General features: G+C 47.1%; 1 long non-coding RNA gene across 1 annotated transcript in view; it reads left to right on the forward strand.

Annotated features, from left to right (window-relative positions):
* The window catches only part of LOC135567275 (uncharacterized), a 30996-nt gene extending 12094 nt beyond the window's left edge, over window positions 1-18902 (forward strand). Inside the window, exons 3-4 of the long non-coding RNA XR_010462313.1 lie at window positions 1494-1578; window positions 13112-18902. This is a non-coding gene — a long non-coding RNA (uncharacterized LOC135567275). The remainder of the gene's footprint in view (window positions 1-1493; window positions 1579-13111) is intronic.
* The last annotated feature ends 2998 nt before the right edge of the window (window positions 18903-21900 follow it).

Below are 21900 nucleotides of genomic sequence, written 5' to 3' on the forward strand. Positions count from 1 at the left end.
GTCTCTGTTTTGGGTTTGTCCGTCCTGATCTCTGAGGAAATGGAGGGAGTCGTTATTCTGTCTCTGTTTTGGGTTTGTCCGTCCTGATCTCTGAGGAAATGGAGGGAGTCGTTATTCTGTCTCTGTTTTGGGTTTGTCCGTCCTGATCTCTGAGGAAATGGAGAGAGTCGTTATTCTGTCTCTGTTTTGGGTTTGTCCGTCCAGATCTCTGAGGAAATGGAGAGAGTCGTTATTCTGTCTCTGTTTTGGGTTTGTCCGTCCAGATCTCTGAGGAAATGGAGAGAGTCGTTATTCTGTCTCTGTTTTGGGTTTGTCCGTCCTGATCTCTGAGGAAATGGAGGGAGTCGTTATTCTGTCTCTGTTTTGGGTTTGTCCGTCCTGATCTCTGAGGAAATGGAGGGAGTCGTTATTCTGTCTCTGTTTTGGGTTTGTCCGTCCTGATCTCTGAGGAAATGGAGGGAGTCGTTATTCTGTCTCTGTTTTGGGTTTGTCCGTCCTGATCTCTGAGGAAATGGAGAGAGTCGTTATTCTGTCTCTGTTTTGGGTTTGTCCGTCCAGATCTCTGAGGAAATGGAGAGAGTCGTTATTCTGTCTCTGTTTTGGGTTTGTCCGTCCTGATCTCTGAGGAAATGGAGAGAGTCGTTATTCTGTCTCATTTAGTCAGCACTAGAGAAACTCTCTGTTTCGGTTTGTCCGTCCAGATCTCTGAGGAAATGGAGGGAGTCGTTATTCTGTCTCTGTTTTGGGTTTGTCCGTCCTGATCTCTGAGGAAATGGAGAGAGTCGTTATTCTGTCTCTGTTTTGGGTTTGTCCGTCCAGATCTCTGAGGAAATGGAGGGAGTTATTCTGTCTCTGTTTTGGGTTTGTCCGTCCTGATCTCTGAGGAAATGGAGGGAGTCGTTATTCTGTCTCTGTTTTGGGTTTGTCCGTCCTGATCTCTGAGGAAATGGAGAGAGTCGTTATTCTGTCTCTGTTTTGGGTTTGTCCGTCCTGATCTCTGAGGAAATGGAGGAGTCGTTATTCTGTCTCTGTTTTGGGTTTGTCCGTCCTGATCTCTGAGGAAATGGAGAGAGTCGTTATTCTGTCTCTGTTTTGGGTTTGTCCGTCCTGATCTCTGAGGAAATGGAGGGAGTCGTTATTCTGTCTCATTTAGTCAGCACTAGAGAAACTCTCTGTTTCGGTTTGTCCGTCCAGATCTCTGAGGAAATGGAGGGAGTCGTTATTCTGTCTCATTTAGTCAGCACTAAAGAAAGCCTCAAATTACACCCTATTCCTTATTTAGTTGGTTAGTTGGGGTTTATGTGGATGTTTTGGTTTGTCCGTCCAGGTCTCTGAGGAAATGGAGGGAGTTATTCTGTCTCATTTAGTCAGCACTAGAGAAACTCTCTGTTTCGGTTTGTCCGTCCAGATCTCTGAGGAAATGGAGGGAGTCGTTATTCTGTCTCATTTAGTCAGCACTAAAGAAACTCTCTGTTTTGGGTTTGTCCGTCCAGATCTCTGAGGAAAGAGAAGACGTCTCTCCAACAGGTGAAGAACAATATGGCCTCCGACCTGGAGCGACTGCTCAACCACCGAGAGGTACGCACGCACGCACCCACACACATACACACACTCCTCAGCCACGGAGGGATATGCCCAGAGTCCACTCTCTCCTCAGCCATAGAGAGAGATATGAGTCCACTCTCTCCTCAGCCATAGAGAGAGATATGAGTCCACTCTCTCCTCAGCCATAGAGAGAGATATGAGTCCACTCTCTCCTCAGCCATAGAGAGAGATATGAGTCCACTCTCTCCTCAGCCATAGAGAGAGATATGAGTCCACTCTCTCCTCAGCCATAGAGAGAGATATGAGTCCACTCTCTCCTCAGCCATAGAGAGAGATATGAGTCCTCTCCTCAGCCATAGAGATATGAGTCCACTCTCTCCTCAGCCATAGAGAGAGATATGAGTTCACTCTCTCCTCAGCCATAGAGAGAGATATGAGTCCACTCTCTCCTCAGCCATAGAGAGAGATATGAGTCCACTCTCCCATTGAATAAAGGATGTGTTATATTGCATCATATATATCCTAATGAAAGTAGATGATGTCATGTAGGTGCTAGTCTTTTATGACAGGTGTGTTTTTATATGGCTGAGGCTGAAGGAGACTGAAGGAGGGAGAGACTGAGGGAGGGAGGGAGAGACAGAGAGGGAGAGACTGAGGGAGAGGGAGAGAGAGACGGATGGAGAGAGGGAGGAGGATGGAGAGAGGGAGGGAGAGAGAGGGAGGGAGGGAGAGACAGAGAGGGAGAGACTGAGGGAGGGAGAGAGAGAGAGGGAGGGAGGGAGAGAGAGGCAGAGGGAGGGAGAGACAGAGAGGAGAGACTGAGGGAGGGAGGGAGAGACAGAGAGGGAGAGAGACGGATGGAGAGAGGGAGGGAGAGAGAGGGAGGGAGGGAGAGACAGAGAGGGAGAGACTGAGGGAGGGAGGGAGAGACAGAGAGGGAGAGAGACGGATGGATGGAGAGGGAGGGAGAGAGAGACAGAGAGGAGAGACGGATGGAGAGAGGGAGGAGAGAGAGGCAGAGGAGGGAGGGAGAGACAGAGCGGGAGGGAGGGAGAGAGAGAGAGGGAGGGAGGGAGGGAGGGAGAGAGAGGCAGAGGGAGGGAGGGAGAGACAGAGAGGGAGAGACTGAGGGAGGGGGGAGAGAGAGAGGAGGGAGGGAGGGAGGGAGGGAGAGGCAGAGGGAGGGAGGGAGAGACTGAGGGAGGGAGAGAGAGAGAGGGGAGGGAGAGAGGCGGAGGGAGGGAGAGGCAGAGTGAGAGAGGGAGGGAGGGAGAGAGAGTGGTTTTGCCGGTCTCTAGGTGTGCCTCCCTCTCTCTGTCTCTTCTTTCACTGTCACCCTTTTCACCTTTCGTGTCTTGGTCACTTCCTGTCTGCACTGATCCCTGTTTCAACAAGCCTCTACACTGTAGTGGTGTAGTACAGTAGAAACCTAAAGCATCTGTACCTGCTCAGGTATTACAGCTAATTAACCAGAAGGCTCTGGTGACCTATCCTTTTTAGTGGTTCAGTCTGTTGGCCTGTTCAGTCGGTTGCCCTGAGGCCTGTTCAGTCGGTTGGCCTGAGGCCTGTTCAGGTGGTTCAGTCGGTTGCCCTGAGGCCTGTTCAGGTGGTTCAGTCGGTTGGCCTGAGGCCTGTTCAGTCGGTTGGCCTGAGGCCTGTTCAGGTGGTTCAGTCGGTTGGCCTGAGGCCTGTTCAGTCGGTTGGCCTGAGGCCTGTTCAGGTGGTTCAGTCGGTTGGCCTGAGGCCTGTTCAGTCGGTTCAGTCGGTTGCCCTGAGGCCTGTTCAGTCTGTTGGCCTGAGGCCTGTTCAGTCGGTTCAGTCGGTTGGCCTGAGGCCTGTTCAGGTGGTTCAGTCGGTTGGCCTGAGGCCTGTTCAGGTGGTTCAGTTGGTTGGCCTGAGGCCTGTTCAGTCGGTTGGCCTGAGGCCTGTTCAGTCGGTTGGCCTGAGGCCGGTTCAGTCGGTTGGCCTGAGGCCTGTTCAGGTGGTTCAGTCGGTTGGCCTGAGGCCTGTTCAGGTGGTTCAGTCGGTTGGCCTGAGGCCTGTTCAGGTGGTTCAGTCGGTTGGCCTGAGGCCTGTTCAGTCGGTTGGCCTGAGGCCTGTTCAGGTGGTTCAGTCGGTTGGCCTGAGGCCTGTTCAGGTGGTTCAGTCGGTTGGCCTGAGGCCTGTTCAGTCGGTTGGCCTGAGGCCTGTTCAGGTGGTTCAGTCGGTTGGCCTGAGGCCTGTTCAGTCGGTTGGCCTGAGGCCTGTTCAGTCGGTTGGCCTGAGGCCTGTTCAGGTGGTTCAGTCGGTTGGCCTGAGGCCTGTTCAGGTGGTTCAGTCGGTTGGCCTGCGGCCTGTTCAGGTGGTTCAGTCGGTTGGCCTGAGGCCTGTTCAGGTGGTTCAGTCGGTTGGCCTGAGGCCTGTTCAGGTAGTTCAGTCGGTTGGCCTGAGGCCTGTTCAGTCTGTTGGCCTGAGGCCTGTTCAGGTGGTTCAGTCGGTTGGCCTGAGGCCTGTTCAGGTGGTTCAGTCGGTTGCCCTGAGGCCTGTTCAGTCGGTTGGCCTGAGGCCTGTTCAGTCGGTTCAGTCGGTTGGCCTGAGGCCTGTTCAAGTGGTTCAGTCGGTTGGCCTGAGGCCTGTTCAGGTGGTTCAGTTGGTTGGCCTGAGGCCTGTTCAGTCGGTTGGCCTGAGGCCTGTTCAGTCGGTTGGCCTGAGGCCCGGTTCAGTCGGTTGGCCTGAGGCCTGTTCAGGTGGTTCAGTCGGTTGGCCTGAGGCCTGTTCAGGTGGTTCAGTCGGTTGGCCTGAGGCCTGTTCAGTCGGTTGGCCTGAGGCCTGTTCAGGTGGTTCAGTCGGTTGGCCTGAGGCCTGTTCAGGTGGTTCAGTCGGTTGGCCTGAGGCCTGTTCAGGTGGTTCAGTCGGTTGGCCTGAGGCCTGTTCAGGTGGTTCAGTTGGTTGCCCTGAGGCCTGTTCAGTCTGTTGGCCTGAGGCCTGTTCAGGTGGTTCAGTCGGTTGGCCTGAGGCCTGTTCAGGTGGTTCAGTCGGTTGGCCTGAGGCCTGAGGCCTGTTCAGTCGGTTGGCCTGAGGCCTGTTCAGGTGGTTCAGTCGGTTGGCCTGAGGCCTGTTCAGTCGGTTGCCCTGAGGCCTGTTCAGTCGGTTGGCCTGAGGCCTGTTCAGGTGGTTCAGTCGGTTGGCCTGAGGCCTGTTCAGGTGGTTCAGTCGGTTGCCCTGAGGCCTGTTCAGGTGGTTCAGTTGGTTGCCCTGAGGCCTGTTCAGGTGGTTCAGTTCGGTTGGCCTGAGGCCTGTTCAGGTGGTTCAGTCGGTTGCCCTGAGGCCTGTTCAGTCGGTTGGCCTGAGGCCTGTTCAGGTGGTTCAGTCGGTTGCCCTGAGGCCTGTTCAGTCGGTTGCCCTGAGGCCTGTTCAGTCGGTTGGCCTGAGGCCTGTTCAGGTGGTTCAGTCGGTTGCCCTGAGGCCTGTTCAGGTGGTTCAGTTGGTTGCCCTGAGGCCTGTTCAGGTGGTTCAGTCGGTTGGCCTGAGGCCTGTTCAGGTGGTTCAGTCGGTTGGCCTGAGGCCTGTTCAGGTGGTTCAGTCTGTTGGCCTGAGGCCTGTTCAGTCGGTTGCCCTGATGCCTGTTCAGGTGGTTCAGTCGGTTGCCCTGAGGCCTGTTCAGGTGGTTCAGTCGGTTGGCCTGAGGCCTGTTCAGGTGGTTCAGTCGGTTGGCCTGAGGCCTTTTCAGTCGGTTGCCCTGAGGCCTGTTCAGTCGGTTGGCCTGAGGCCTGTTCAGGTGGTTCAGTCGGTTGGCCTGAGGCCTGTTCAGGTGGTTCAGTCGGTTGCCCTGAGGCCTGTTCAGGTGGTTCAGTTGGTTGCCCTGAGGCCTGTTCAGGTGGTTCAGTCGGTTGGCCTGAGGCCTGTTCAGGTGGTTCAGTCGGTTGCCCTGAGGCCTGTTCAGTCGGTTGGCCTGAGGCCTGTTCAGGTGGTTCAGTCGGTTGCCCTGAGGCCTGTTCAGGTGGTTCAGTTGGTTGCCCTGAGGCCTGTTCAGGTGGTTCAGTCGGTTGGCCTGAGGCCTGTTCAGGTGGTTCAGTCGGTTGGCCTGAGGCCTGTTCAGGTGGTTCAGTCTGTTGGCCTGAGGCCTGTTCAGTCGGTTGCCCTGATGCCTGTTCAGGTGGTTCAGTCGGTTGCCCTGAGGCCTGTTCAGGTGGTTCAGTCGGTTGGCCTGAGGCCTGTTCAGGTGGTTCAGTCGGTTGGCCTGAGGCCTTTTCAGTCGGTTGCCCTGAGGCCTGTTCAGTCGGTTGGCCTGAGGCCTGTTCAGGTGGTTCAGTCGGTTGGCCTGAGGCCTGTTCAGGTGGTTCAGTCGGTTGCCCTGAGGCCTGTTCAGGTGGTTCAGTTGGTTGCCCTGAGGCCTGTTCAGGTGGTTCAGTCGGTTGGCCTGAGGCCTGTTCAGGTGGTTCAGTCGGTTGGCCTGAGGCCTGTTCAGGTGGTTCAGTCTGTTGGCCTGAGGCCTGTTCAGGTTGCCCTGATGCCTGTTCAGGTGGTTCAGTCGGTTGCCCTGAGGCCTGTTCAGGTGGTTCAGTCGGTTGGCCTGAGGCCTGTTCAGGTGGTTCAGTCGGTTGGCCTGAGGCCTTTTCAGTCGGTTGCCCTGAGGCCTGTTCAGTCTGTTGGCCTGAGGCCTGTTCAGTCGGTTGCCCTGATGCCAGTTCAGGTGGTTCAGTCGGTTGGCCTGAGGCCTGTTCAGTCGGTTGCCCTGAGGCCTGTTCAGGTGGTTCAGTCGGTTGGCCTGAGGCCTGTTCAGGTGGTTCAGTCGGTTGGCCTGAGGCCTGTTCAGTCGGTTGCCCTGAGGCCTGTTCAGGTGGTTCAGTCGGTTGGCCTGAGGCCTGTTCAGTCGGTTGCCCTGAGGCCTGTTCAGGTGGTTCAGTCGGTTGCCCTGAGGCCTGTTCAGGTGGTTCAGTCGGTTGCCCTGAGGCCTGTTCAGGTGGTTCAGTCGGTTGCCCTGATGCCTGTTCAGGTGGTTCAGTCGGTTGCCCTGAGGCCTGTTCAGGTCGTTCAGTCGGTTCAGTCGGTTGGTTATCAGTGATGTATTTAGAGGTTATCAGTGATGTATTGAGACGTTATCAGTGATGTATTTAGAGGTTATCAGTGATGTATTTAGAGGTTATCAGTGATGTATTTAGAGGTGTATTTAGAGGTTATCAGTGATGTATTGAGAGGTTATCAGTGATGTATTTAGAGGTTATCAGTGATGTATTGAGAGGTTATCAGTGATGTATTTAGAGGTTATCAGTGATGTATTTAGAGGTGTATTTAGAGGTTATCAGTGATGTATTTAGAGGTTATCAGTGATGTATTTAGAGGTTATCAGTGATGTATTTAGAGGTGTATTTAGAGGTTATCAGTGATGTATTTAGAGGTTATCAGTGATGTATTTAGAGGTTATCAGTGGTGTATTTAGAGGTTATCAGTGATGTATTTAGAGGTTATCAGTGGTGTATTTAGAGGTTATCAGTGGTGTATTGAGAGGTTATCAGTGATGTATTTAGAGGTTATCAGTGATGTATTGAGAGGTTATCAGTGATGTATTTAGAGGTGTATTTAGAGGTTATCAGTGATGTATTTAGAGGTGTATTTAGAGGTTATCAGTGATGTATTGAGAGGTTATCAGTGATGTATTGAGAGGTTATCAGTGATGTATTTAGAGGTTATCAGTGATGTATTGAGAGGTTATCAGTGATGTATTTAGAGGTTATCAGTGATGTATTTAGAGGTTATCAGTGATGTATTGAGAGGTTATCAGTGATGTATTGAGAGGTGTATTTAGAGGTTATCAGTGATGTATTGAGAGGTTATCAGTGATGGATAAGAGATGTTATCAGTGATGTATTTAAATCAGTGATGTATTTAGAGGTTATCAGTGATGTATTGAGAGGTTATCAGTGATGTATTGAGAGGTGTATTTAGAGGTTATCAGTGATGTATTTAGAGGTTATCAGTGATGTATTGAGAGGTTATCAGTGATGTATTGAGATGTTATCAGTGATGTATTTAGAGGTTATCAGTGATGTATTTAGAGGTTATCAGTGATGTATTTAGAGGTTATCGGTGATGTATTGAGAGGTTATCAGTGATGTATTTAGAGGTTATCAGTGATGTATTGAGAGGTTATCAGTGATGTATTTAGAGGTTATCAGTGATGTATTTAGAGGTGTATTTAGAGGTTATCAGTGATGTATTTAGAGGTTATCAGTGATGTATTTAGAGGTTATCAGTGATGTATTTAGAGGTTATCAGTGATGTATTTAGAGGTTATCAGTGATGTATTTAGAGGTGTATTTAGAGGTTATCAGTGATGTATTGAGAGGTTATCAGTGATGTATTTAGAGGTTATCAGTGATGTATTTAGAGGTTATCAGTGATGTATTTAGAGGTTATCAGTGATATATTTAGAGGTGTATTTAGAGGTTATCAGTGATGTATTGAGAGGTTATCAGTGATGTATTTAGAGGTTATCAGTGATGTATTTAGAGGTTATCAGTGATGTATTGAGAGGTTATCAGTGATGTATTGAGAGGTTATCAGTGATGTATTTAGGTTATCAGTGATGTATTTAGAGGTTATCAGTGATGTATTTAGAGGTTATCAGTGATGTATTTAGAGGTTATCAGTGATGTATTTAGAGGTGTATTTAGAGGTTATCAGTGATGTATTTAGAGGTTATCAGTGATATATTTAGAGGTGTATTTAGAGGTTATCAGTGATGTATTGAGAGGTTATCAGTGATGTATTTAGAGGTTATCAGTGATGTATTTAGAGGTTATCAGTGATGTATTGAGAGGTTATCAGTGATGTATTGAGAGGTTATCAGTGATGTATTTAGAGGTTATCAGTGATGTATTTAGAGGTTATCAGTGATGTATTGAGAGGTTATCAGTGATGTATTGAGAGGTTATCAGTGATGTATTTAGAGGTTATCAGTGATGTATTTAGAGGTTATCAGTGATGTATTTAGTGATGTATTGAGAGGTTATCGGTGATGTATTGAGATGTTATCAGTGATGTATTGAGAGGTTATCAGTGATGTATTTAGAGCTACACTAACTACCACTAGACTACACAGTGCCGGGCGTCTACTGCTACACTAACTACCTACCTAACTACCACTAGACTACACAGTGATGCGTCTACTGGTTACACTAACTACCTACCTAACTACCTAACTACCACTAGACTACACATTGGCGTTATCTACTGCTACATTAACTACCTACCTAACTACCTAACTACCACTAGACTACACAGTGCCTGATGGCGTTCTGACTGTATTTAGAGGTTACACTAACTACCTACCTAACTACCATTTAGACTACACAGTGCCTGGCGTCTACTGCTACACTAACTACCACTAGACTACACAGTGCCTGGCGTCTACTGCTACACTAACTACCTACCTAACTACCTAACTACCACTAGACTACACAGTGCCGGGCGTCTACTGCTACACTAACTACCTACCTAACTACCACTAGACTACACAGTGCCTGGCGTCTACTGCTACACTAACTACCTACCTAACTACCTAACTACCACTAGACTACACAGTGCCTGGCGTCTACTGCTACACTAACTACCTACCTAACTACCACTAGACTTGACAGTGCCTAACGTCTACTGCTACACTAACTACCACTAGACTACACAGTGCCTGGCGTCTACTGCTACACTAACTACCTACCTAACTACCACTACTACACAGTGCCTGGCGTCTGCTACACTAACTACCACTAGACTACACAGTGCCTGGCGTCTACTACTGCTACACTAACTACCTACCTAACTACCACTAGACTACACAGTGCCGGGCGTCACTACACTAATGCTACCTACCTAACTACCACTAGACTACACAGTGCCTGGCGTCTACTGCTACACTAACTACCACTAGACTACACAGTGCCTGGCGTCTACTGCTACACTAACTACCTACCTAACTACCTAACTACCACTAGACTACACAGTGCCTGGCGTCTACTGCTACACTAACTACCTACCTAACTACCTAACTACCACTAGACTACACAGTGCCTGGCGTCTACTGCTACACTAACTACCTACCTAACTACCACTAGACTACACAGTGCCTGGCGTCTACTGCTACACTAACTACCACTAGACTACACAGTGCCTGGCGTCTACTGCTACACTAACTACCTACCTAACTACCACTAGACTACACAGTGCCTGGCGTCTACTGCTACACTAACTACCACTAGACTACACAGTGCCTGGCGTCTACTGCTACACTAACTACCTACCTAACTACCACTAGACTACACAGTGCCGGGCGTCTACTGCTACACTAACTACCTACCTAACTACCACTAGACTACACAGTGCCTGGCGTCTACTGCTACACTAACTACCACTAGACTACACAGTGCCTGGCGTCTACTGCTACACTAACTACCTACCTAACTACCTAACTACCACTAGACTACACAGTGCCTGGCGTCTACTGCTACACTAACTACCTACCTAACTACCTAACTACCACTAGACTACACAGTGCCTGGCGTCTACTGCTACACTAACTACTACCTAACTACCACTAGACACAGTGCCTGGCGTCTACTGCTACACTAACTACCACTAGACTACACAGTGCCTGGCGTCTACTGCTACACTAACTACCTACCTAACTACCTAACTACCACTAGACTACACAGTGCCTGGCGTCTACTGCTACACTAACTACCTACCTAACTACCTAACTACCACTAGACTACACAGTGCCTGGCGTCTACTGCTACACTAACTACCTACCTAACTACCTAACTACCACTAGACTACACAGTGCCTGGCGTCTACTGCTACACTAACTACCTACCTAACTACCACTAGACTACACAGTGCCGGGCGTCTACTGCTACACTAACTACCACTAGACTACACAGTGCCTGGCGTCTACTGCTACACTAACTACCACTAGACTACACAGTGCCTGGCATCTACTGCTACACTACCTACCACTAGACTACACAGTGCCTGGCGTCTACTGCTACACTAACTACCTACCTAACTACCTAACTACCACTAGACTACACAGTGCCTGGCGTCTACTGCTACACTAACTACCACTAGACTACACAGTGCCGGGCGTCTACTGCTACACTAACTACCTGCCTAACTACCTACCTAACTACCACTAGACTACACAGTGCCGGGCGTCTACTGCTACACTAACTACCTACCTAACTACCACTAGACTACACAGTGCCTGGCGTCTACTGCTACACTAACTACCACTAGACTACACAGTGCCGGGCGTCTACTGCCGAACCCTGTTCAACGGCACTTCAGTCCTTGGTCTTTCCCTCTGAACGGCAGACTCACACAGTCCATGTTCCACGTGTCTGAAGGTTTAAACATCCTTAGTGGAAGTGGGTTTAACTAGTGGCTTTCACCTGGTATGTCGTGGAAGTGGGTTTAACTAGTGGCATCAGGGATCATAGCTTTCACCTGGTATGTCATGGGAAGTGGGTTTAACTAGTGGCATCAGGGATCATAGCTTTCACCTGGTATGTCGTGGAAGTGGGTTTAACTAGTGGCATCAGGGATCATAGCTTTCACCTGGTATGTCGTGGAAGTGGGTTTAACTAGTGGCACCTGGTATGTAGTGGAAGTGGGTTTAACTAGTGGCATCAGGGATCATAGCTTTCACCTGGTATGTAGTGGAAGTGGGTTTAACTAGTGGCACCTGGTATGTCATGGGAAGTGGGTTTAACTAGTGGCACCAGGGATCATAGCTTTCACCTGGTATGTCATGGGAAGTGGGTTTAACTAGTGGCACCTGGTATGTCGTGGAAGTGGGTTTAACTAGTGGCTTTCACCTGGTATGTCACGGGAAGTGGGTTTAACTAGTGGGCATCAGGGATCATAGCTTTCACCTGGTATGTCGTGGGAAGTGGGTTTAACTAGTGGCACCTGGTATGTCGTGGAAGTGGGTTTAACTAGTGGCATCAGGGATCATAGCTTTCACCTGGTATGTCGTGGAAGTGGGTTTAACTAGTGGCACCTGGTATGTCATGGGAAGTGGGTTTAACTAGTGGCATCAGGGATCATAGCTTTCACCTGGTATGTCGTGGAAGTGGGTTTAACTAGTGGCACCTGGTATGTCGTGGAAGTGGGTTTAACTAGTGGCTTTCACCTGGTATGTCACGGGAAGTGGGTTTAACTAGTGGGCATCAGGGATCATAGCTTTCACCTGGTATGTCATGGGAAGTGGGTTTAACTAGTGGCACCTGGTATGTCGTGGAAGTGGGTTTAACTAGTGGCTTTCACCTGGTATGTCGTGGAAGTGGGTTTAACTAGTGGCATCAGGGATCATAGCTTTCACCTGGTATGTCGTGGAAGTGGGTTTAACTAGTGGCATCAGGGATCATAGCTTTCACCTGGTATGTCGTGGAAGTGGGTTTAACTAGTGGCATCGGGGATCATAGCTTTCACCTGGTATGTCGTGGAAGTGGGTTTAACTAGTGGCATCAGGGATCATAGCTTTCACCTGGTATGTCGTGGAAGTGGGTTTAACTAGTGGCATCAGGGATCATAGCTTTCACCTGGTATGTAGTGGAAGTGGGTTTAACTAGTGGCGTCAGGGATCATAGCTTTCACCTGGTATGTCGTGGAAGTGGGTTTAACTAGTGGCATCAGGGATCATAGCTTTCACCTGGTATGTCATGGGAAGTGGGTTTAACTAGTGGCATCAGGGATCATAGCTTTCACCTGGTATGTCATGGGAAGTGGGTTTAACTAGTGGCATCAGGGATCATAGCTTTCACCTGGTATGTCGTGGAAGTGGGTTTAACTAGTGGCATCAGGGATCATAGCTTTCACCTGGTATGTAGTGGAAGTGGGTTTAACTAGTGGCATCAGGGATCATAGCTTTCACCTGGTATGTCATGGGAAGTGGGTTTAACTAGTGGCATCAGGGATCATAGCTTTCACCTGGTATGTCATGGGAAGTGGGTTTAACTAGTGGCATCAGGGATCATAGCTTTCACCTGGTATGTCGTGGAAGTGGGTTTAACTAGTGGCACCTGGTATGGGTTTAACTAGTGGCATCAGGGATCATAGCTTTCACCTGGTATGTCGTGGAAGTGGGTTTAACTAGTGGCATCAGGGATCATAGCTTTCACCTGGTATGTCGTGGAAGTGGGTTTAACTAGTGGCATCAGGGATCATAGCTTTCACCTGGTATGGGTTTAACTAGTGGCATCAGGGATCATAGCTTTCACCTGGTATGTCACGGAAAGGGCAGGTGTTCTTAATGTTTAGTCCGCTCAGTGTACACCCTACTGCCTAATGATGTACAGTAACTAAAGTATCACATTATGTTGATATCTCAAATATCAACCCATCGTAGGGTCAATTCTGAGTCCGTTTTTTTAAAAGTGAATTTAAATTGTAATTGCTCTCACTTGAATTGAATAAATAAAAAACGTCCACAGTTCATCAGAACGACACAGATTGTTTTCGGGCTCCATCGAGTTTCCCCTCATAAGACATGGTGACAAAACGCCTCTCGTATCATATCCTTCCATTTCAGACGCAGACGCAGAGCTGATAACGGAATTTGATTCAAGAAATGTTCTGCTTCGCTATTCACAACCGCAGCATTCTACCGCTGGCCCACTGGCATCAAGTATGTACCCCTCAGGCCTGGCCGACAGCTGCTCCTCATATTAGGCCTGGCGTATTAGAGAGGGCCTGGCTGTTTGAAATGCCAGAGGGACAGCCAGGGCATGTGTCCACATGGCGAGAAATAGAGGGCTGATACCGACCCGGAGCCACAACGTTCCTGACGGCTCTGTAACCAACCGACCCGGAGCCACAACGGTCCTGACGGCTCTGTAGCCAACCGACCCAGAGCCACAACGTTCCTGACGGCTCTGTAGCCAACCGACCCAGAGCCACAACGTTCCTGATGGCTCTGTAGCCAACCGACCCAGAGCCACAACGTTCCTGATGGCTCTGTAGCCAACCGACCCGGAGCCACAACGTTCCTGATGGCTCTGTAGCCAACCGACCCAGAGCCACAACGTTCCTGATGGCTCTGTAGCCAACCGACCCGGAGCCACAACGTTCCTGATGGCTCTGTAGCCAACCGACCCAGAGCCACAACGTTCCTGATGGCTCTGTAGCCAACCGACCCGGAGCCACAACGTTCCTGATGGCTCTGTAGCCAACCGACCCAGAGCCACAACGTTCCTGATGGCTCTGTAGCCAACCGACCCGGAGCCACAACGTTCCTGACGGCTCTGTAGCCAACCGACCCAGAGCCACAACGTTCCTGATGGCTCTGTAGCCAACCGACCCGGAGCCACAACGTTCCTGACGGCTCTGTAACCAACCGACCCGGAGCCACAACGTTCCTGACGGCTCTGTAGCCAACCGACCCGGAGCCACAACGTTCCTTGATGGCTCTGTAGCCAACCGACCCGGAGCCACAACGTTCCTGATGGCTCTGTAGCCAACCGACCCGGAGCCACAACGTTCCTGATGGCTCTGTAGCCAACCGACCCAGAGCCACAACGTTCCTGACGGCTCTGTAGCCAACTAACTACAACACTGCTCTGTAGCCAACTAGCTACAACACTTTTCTGTAGCCAACTAGCTACAACACTGCTCTGTAGCCAACTAGCTACAACACTGCTCTGTAACCAACTAGCTACAACACTGCTCTGTAACCAACTAGCTACAACACTGCTCTGTAACCAACTAGCTACAACACTGCTCTGTAACCAACTAGCTACAACACTGCTCTGTAACCAACTAGCTAAAACACTGCTCTGTAACCAACTAGCTACTAGCTAAAACACTGCTCTGTAACCAACTAGCTACTAGCTAAAACACTGCTCTGTAACCAACTAGCTACTAGCTAAAACACTGCTCTGTAACCAACTAGCTACTAGCTAAAACACTGTTCTGTAACCAACTAGCTACTAGCTAAAACACTGCTCTGTAACCAACTAGCTACAACACTGCTCTGTAACCAACTAGCTACAACACTGCTCTGTAACCAACTAGCTACTAGCTAAAACACTGCTCTGTAACCAACTAGCTAAAACACTGCTCTGTAGCCAACTAGCTAAAACACTGCTCTGTAACCAACTAGCTACAACACTGCTCTGTAGCCAACTAGCTAAAACACTGCTCTGTAACCAACTAGCTACAACACTGCTCTGTAACCAACTAGCTACAACACTGCTCTGTAACCAACTAGCTAAAACACTGCTCTGTAGCCAACTAGCTACAACACTGCTCTGTAGCCAACTAGCTAAAACACTGCTCTGTAACCAACTAGCTACAACACTGCTCTGTAACCAACTAGCTACAACACTGCTCTGTAGCCAACTAGCTAAAACACTGCTCTGTAACCAACTAGCTACAACACTGCTCTGTAGCCAACTAGCTAAAACACTGCTCTGTAACCAACTAGCTACAACACTGCTCTGTAACCAACTAGCTACAACACTGCTCTGTAACCAACTAGCTACAACACTGCTCTGTAGCCAACTAGCTAAAACACTGCTCTGTAACCAACTAGCTACAACACTGCTCTGTAACCAACTAGCTACTAGCTAAAACACTGCTCTGTAACCAACTAGCTACTAGCTAAAACACTGCTCTGTAACCAACTAGCTACTAGCTACAACACTGCTCTGTAACCAACTAGCTACTAGCTAAAACACTGTTCTGTAACCAACTAGCTACTAGCTAAAGCACTGCTCTGTAACCAACTAGCTAAAACACTGCTCTGTAACCAACTAGCTACTAGCTAAAACACTGCTCTGTAACCAACTAGCTACTAGCTAAAACACTGCTCTGTAACCAACTAGCTACTAGCTAAAACACTGCACTGTAACCAACTAGCTAAAACACTGCTCTGTAACCAACTAGCTACAACACTGCTCTGTAGCCAACTAGCTACAACACTGCTCTGTAACCAACTAGCTAAAACACTGCTCTGTAACCAACTAGCTAAAACACTGCTCTGTAGCCAACTAGCTACAACACTGCTCTGTAACCAACTAGCTAAAACACTGCTCTGTAACCAACTAGCTAAAACACTGCTCTGTAACCAACTAGCTAAAACACTGCTCTGTAACCAACTAGCTACTACACTGCTCTGTAACCAACTAGCTAAAACACTGCTCTGTAACCAACTAGCTAAAACACTGCTCTGTAGCCAACTAGCTACAACACTGCTCTGTAACCAACTAGCTAAAACACTGCTCTGTAACCAACTAGCTAAAACACTGCTCTGTAACCAACTAGCTAAAACACTGCTCTGTAACCAACTAGCTACAACACTGCTCTGTAACCAACTAGCTAAAACACTGCTCTGTAACCAACTAGCTAAAACACTGCTCTGTAGCCAACTAGCTACAACACTGCTCTGTAACCAACTAGCTAAAACACTGCTCTGTAACCAACTAGCTACAACACTGCTCTGTAACCAACTAGCTAAAACACTGCTCTGTAACCAACTAGCTAAAACACTGCTCTGTAACCAACTAGCTAAAACACTGCTCTGTAACCAACTAGCTAAAACACTGCTCTGTAACCAACTAGCTACTAGCTAAAACACTGCTCTGTAACCAACTAGCTAAAACACTGCTCTGTAACCAACTAGCTACAACACTGCTCTGTAACCAACTAGCTACAACACTGCTCTGTAGCCAACTAGCTACAACACTGCTCTGTAACCAACTAGCTAAAACACTGCTCTGTAACCAACTAGCTACTAGCTAAAACACTGCTCTGTAACCAACTAGCTACTAGCTAAAACACTGCTCTGTAACCAACTAGCTACAACACTGCTCTGTAACCAACTAGCTACAACACTGCTCTGTAACCAACTAGCTAAAACACTGCTCTGTAACCAACTAGCTACTAGCTAAAACACTGCTCTGTAACCAACTAGCTACTAGCTAAAACACTGTTCTGTAACCAACTAGCTAAAACACTGCTCTGTAACCAACTAGCTACTAGCTAAAACACTGCTCTGTAACCAACTAGCTAAAACACTGCTCTGTAACCAACTAGCTACTAGCTAAAACACTGTTCTGTAACCAACTAGCTAAAACACTGCTCTGTAACCAACTAGCTACTAGCTAAAACACTGCTCTGTAACCAACTAGCTACTAGCTAAAACACTGCTCTGTAACCAACTAGCTAAAACACTGCTCTGTAACCAACTAGCTACTAGCTAAAACACTGTTCTGTAACCAACTAGCTACTAGCTAAAACACTGCTCTGTAACCAACTAGCTAAAACACTGCTCTGTAACCAACTAGCTACTAGCTAAAACACTGCTCTGTAACCAACTAGCTAAAACACTGCTCTGTAACCAACTAGCTAAAACACTGCTCTGTAACCAACTAGCTAAAACACTGCTCTGTAACCAACTAGCTACAACACTGCTCTGTAACCAACTAGCTAAAACACTGCTCTGTAACCAACTAGCTAAAACACTGCTCTGTAGCCAACTAGCTACAACACTGCTCTGTAACCAACTAGCTAAAACACTGCTCTGTAACCAACTAGCTACAACACTGCTCTGTAACCAACTAGCTAAAACACTGCTCTGTAACCAACTAGCTAAAACACTGCTCTGTAACCAACTAGCTAAAACACTGCTCTGTAGCCAACTAGCTACAACACTGCTCTGTAACCAACTAGCTAAAACACTGCTCTGTAACCAACTAGCTACAACACTGCTCTGTAACCAACTAGCTAAAACACTGCTCTGTAACCAACTAGCTACTAGCTAAAACACTGCTCTGTAGCCAACTAGCTACAACACTGCTCTGTAACCAACTAGCTAAAACACTGCTCTGTAACCAACTAGCTACAACACTGCTCTGTAACCAACTAGCTAAAACACTGCTCTGTAACCAACTAGCTACTAGCTAAAACACTGCTCTGTAACCAACTAGCTAAAACACTGCTCTGTAACCAACTAGCTAAAACACTGCTCTGTAACCAACTAGCTACAACACTGCTCTGTAACCAACTAGCTACAACACTGCTCTGTAACCAACTAGCTACAACACTGCTCTGTAGCCAACTAGCTACAACACTGCTCTGTAACCAACTAGCTAAAACACTGCTCTGTAACCAACTAGCTACTAGCTAAAACACTGCTCTGTAACCAACTAGCTACTAGCTAAAACACTGCTCTGTAACCAACTAGCTACAACACTGCTCTGTAACCAACTAGCTACAACACTGCTCTGTAACCAACTAGCTAAAACACTGCTCTGTAACCAACTAGCTACTAGCTAAAACACTGCTCTGTAACCAACTAGCTACTAGCTAAAACACTGTTCTGTAACCAACTAGCTAAAACACTGCTCTGTAACCAACTAGCTACTAGCTAAAACACTGCTCTGTAACCAACTAGCTAAAACACTGCTCTGTAACCAACTAGCTACTAGCTAAAACACTGTTCTGTAACCAACTAGCTAAAACACTGCTCTGTAACCAACTAGCTACTAGCTAAAACACTGCTCTGTAACCAACTAGCTACTAGCTAAAACACTGCTCTGTAACCAACTAGCTAAAACACTGCTCTGTAACCAACTAGCTACTAGCTAAAACACTGTTCTGTAACCAACTAGCTACTAGCTAAAACACTGCTCTGTAACCAACTAGCTAAAACACTGCTCTGTAACCAACTAGCTACTAGCTAAAACACTGCTCTGTAACCAACTAGCTAAAACACTGCTCTGTAACCAACTAGCTAAAACACTGCTCTGTAACCAACTAGCTAAAACACTGCTCTGTAACCAACTAGCTACAACACTGCTCTGTAACCAACTAGCTAAAACACTGCTCTGTAACCAACTAGCTAAAACACTGCTCTGTAGCCAACTAGCTACAACACTGCTCTGTAACCAACTAGCTAAAACACTGCTCTGTAACCAACTAGCTACAACACTGCTCTGTAACCAACTAGCTAAAACACTGCTCTGTAACCAACTAGCTAAAACACTGCTCTGTAACCAACTAGCTAAAACACTGCTCTGTAGCCAACTAGCTACAACACTGCTCTGTAACCAACTAGCTAAAACACTGCTCTGTAACCAACTAGCTACAACACTGCTCTGTAACCAACTAGCTAAAACACTGCTCTGTAACCAACTAGCTACTAGCTAAAACACTGCTCTGTAACCAACTAGCTAAAACACTGCTCTGTAACCAACTAGCTACAACACTGCTCTGTAACCAACTAGCTACAACACTGCTCTGTAGCCAACTAGCTACAACACTGCTCTGTAACCAACTAGCTAAAACACTGCTCTGTAACCAACTAGCTACTAGCTAAAACACTGTTCTGTAACCAACTAGCTACTAGCTAACCAAAAACACTGCTCTGTAACCAACTAGCTACAACACTGCTCTGTAACCAACTAGCTACAACACTGCTCTGTAACCAACTAGCTAAAACACTGCTCTGTAACCAACTAGCTACTAGCTAAAACACTGCTCTGTAACCAACTAGCTACTAGCTAAAACACTGTTCTGTAACCAACTAGCTAAAACACTGCTCTGTAACCAACTAGCTACTAGCTAAAACACTGCTCTGTAACCAACTAGCTAAAACACTGCTCTGTAACCAACTAGCTACTAGCTAAAACACTGTTCTGTAACCAACTAGCTAAAACACTGCTCTGTAACCAACTAGCTACTAGCTAAAACACTGCTCTGTAACCAACTAGCTACTAGCTAAAACACTGCTCTGTAACCAACTAGCTACTAGCTAAAACACTGTTCTGTAACCAACTAGCTACTAGCTAAAACACTGCTCTGTAACCAACTAGCTAAAACACTGCTCTGTAACCAACTAGCTACTAGCTAAAACACTGCTCTGTAACCAACTAGCTAAAACACTGCTCTGTAACCAACTAGCTAAAACACTGCTCTGTAACCAACTAGCTACTAGCTAAAACACTGCTCTGTAACCAACTAGCTAAAACACTGCTCTGTAACCAACTAGCTACTAGCTAAAACACTGCTCTGTAACCAACTAGCTAAAACACTGCTCTGTAACCAACTAGCTACTAGCTAAAACACTGTTCTGTAACCAACTAGCTACTAGCTAAAACACTGCTCTGTAACCAACTAGCTAAAACACTGCTCTGTAACCAACTAGCTAAAACACTGCTCTGTAACCAACTAGCTACTAGCTAAAACACTGCTCTGTAACCAACTAGCTACTAGCTAAAACACTGCTCTGTAACCAACTAGCTAAAACACTGCTCTGTAACCAACTAGCTACTAGCTAAAACACTGCTCTGTAACCAACTAGCTACTAGCTAAAACACTGCTCTGTAACCAACTAGCTAAAACACTGCTCTGTAACCAACTAGCTACAACACTGCTCTGTAACCAACTAGCTACTAGCTAAAACACTGCTCTGTAACCAACTAGCTACTAGCTAAAACACTGCTCTGTAACCAACTAGCTACTAGCTAAAACACTGCTCTGTAACCAACTAGCTACAACACTGCTCTGTAACCAACCAACTAGCTACAACACTGCTCTGTAACCAACTGCTCTGTAAAACCAACTAGCTACTACTAGCTAAAACACTGCTCTGTAACCAACTAGCTACAACACTGCTCTGTAACCAACTAGCTAAAACACTGCTCTGTAACCAACTAGCTACTAGCTAAAACACTGCTCTGTAACCAACTAGCTAAAACACTGCTCTGTAACCAACTAGCTAAAACACTGCTCTGTAACCAACTAGCTAAAACACTGCTCTGTAACCAACTAGCTAAAACACTGCTCTGTAACCAACTAGCTACTAGCTAAAACACTGCTCTGTAACCAACTAGCTAAAACACTGCTCTGTAACCAACTAGCTACTAGCTAAAACACTGTTCTGTAACCAACTAGCTACTAGCTAAAACACTGCTCTGTAACCAACTAGCTAAAACACTGCTCTGTAACCAACTAGCTAAAACACTGCTCTGTAACCAACTAGCTACTAGCTAAAACACTGCTCTGTAACCAACTAGCTACTAGCTAAAACACTGCTCTGTAACCAACTAGCTAAAACACTGCTCTGTAACCAACTAGCTACTAGCTAAAACACTGCTCTGTAACCAACTAGCTACTAGCTAAAACACTGCTCTGTAACCAACTAGCTAAAACACTGCTCTGTAACCAACTAGCTACAACACTGCTCTGTAACCAACTAGCTACTAGCTAAAACACTGCTCTGTAACCAACTAGCTACTAGCTAAAACACTGCTCTGTAACCAACTAGCTACTAGCTAAAACACTGCTCTGTAACCAACTAGCTACAACACTGCTCTGTAACCAACTAGCTACTAGCTACAACACTGCTCTGTAACCAACTAGCTACTAGCTAAAACACTGCTCTGTAACCAACTAGCTACTAGCTAAAACACTGCTCTGTAACCAACTAGCTACAACACTGCTCTGTAACCAACTAGCTAAAACACTGCTCTGTAACCAACTAGCTACTAGCTAAAACACTGCTCTGTAACCAACTGTAACCAACTACCTACTAGCTACAACACTGCTCTGTAACCAACAGCAACTAGCTACAACACTGCTCTGTAACCAACTAGCTAAAACACTGCTCTGTAACCAACTAGCTACTAGCTAAAACACTGCTCTGTAACCAACTAGCTACTAGCTAAAACACTGCTCTGTAACCAACTAGCTACTAGCTACAACACTGCTCTGTAACCAACTAGCTACTAGCTAAAACACTGCTCTGTAACCAACTAGCTACTGCTCTGTAACCAACTACTAGCTAAAACACTGCTCTGTAACCAACTAGCTAAAACACTAGCTAAAACACTGCTCTGTAACCAACTAGCTAAAACACTGCTCTGTAACCAACTAGCTACAACACTACTAACCAACTGCTCACTTAACCAATAGCTAAAACACTGCTCTGTAACCAACTAGCTAAAACACTGCTCTGTAACCAACTAGCTAAAACACTGCTCTGTAACCAACTAGCTAAAACACTGCTCTGTAACCAACTAGCTAAAACACTGCTCTGTAACCAACTAGCTAAAACACTGCTCTGTAACCAACTAGCTAAAACACTGCTCTGTAACCAACTAGCTAAAACACTGCTCTGTAACCAACTAGCTACAACACTGCTCTGTAACCAACTAGCTAAAACACTGCTCTGTAACCAACTAGCTACTAAAACACTGCTCTGTAACCAACTAGCTAAAACACTGCTCTGTAACCAACTAGCTAAAACACTGCTCTGTAACCAACTAGCTAGCTAAAACACTGCTCTGTAACCAACTAGCTAAAACACTGCTCTGTAAC

This window comes from Oncorhynchus nerka, unplaced genomic scaffold, assembly GCF_034236695.1.
Source record: "Oncorhynchus nerka isolate Pitt River unplaced genomic scaffold, Oner_Uvic_2.0 unplaced_scaffold_2242, whole genome shotgun sequence".
Classification (NCBI taxonomy): domain Eukaryota; kingdom Metazoa; phylum Chordata; class Actinopteri; order Salmoniformes; family Salmonidae; genus Oncorhynchus; species Oncorhynchus nerka.